Source organism: Pipistrellus kuhlii, unplaced genomic scaffold, assembly GCF_014108245.1.
Source record: "Pipistrellus kuhlii isolate mPipKuh1 unplaced genomic scaffold, mPipKuh1.p scaffold_m20_p_1, whole genome shotgun sequence".
NCBI classification, from domain to species: Eukaryota; Metazoa; Chordata; class Mammalia; order Chiroptera; family Vespertilionidae; genus Pipistrellus; species Pipistrellus kuhlii.
In genome coordinates, this window is record NW_023425404.1 from 19,930,810 (window position 1) to 19,931,197 (window position 388).

At 36.1% G+C, this 388-nt stretch overlaps 1 non-coding gene across 1 annotated transcript; it reads left to right on the forward strand.

Moving 5' to 3' along the window:
• The first annotated feature begins 248 nt into the window (after positions 1-248).
• LOC118710750 lies at positions 249-388 on the forward strand. Its single transcript, XR_004985514.1, has one exon. It is a non-coding gene; the product is annotated as a small nucleolar RNA SNORA12 (small nucleolar RNA).

Below are 388 nucleotides of genomic sequence, written 5' to 3' on the forward strand. Positions count from 1 at the left end.
AACAGCATTTGTGAGATTCTTATCCATATTCATGCCTAGTTCATAGCTGTAGTTTTCCTTTTTTGCCACTGTTTAGTAGTCTACTGTTTGAATATACCACAATTTTATCCTTTGATGATGTTTCCAGGTGTTTGTTTTTTGTTGTTTTGTTTTTGTTTTTGTTTTATATTATGAACAGTGCAGTGAAGAAACTCCTACATATGCCTACTGGTATATGCACCAGTGTCTCTCAAGAGTAAATACTATCAAAGAGCGGAATTGCTAGATCATTAGAAATAGCATTTTCATGGACCTGACTCTGCCACATATATTATATAGGAGCTGGGAAAGGCTTGATGATAAGATCTCTCTCTAACCTTTCCTGCATCAGAGATTGGCTCCCACATGT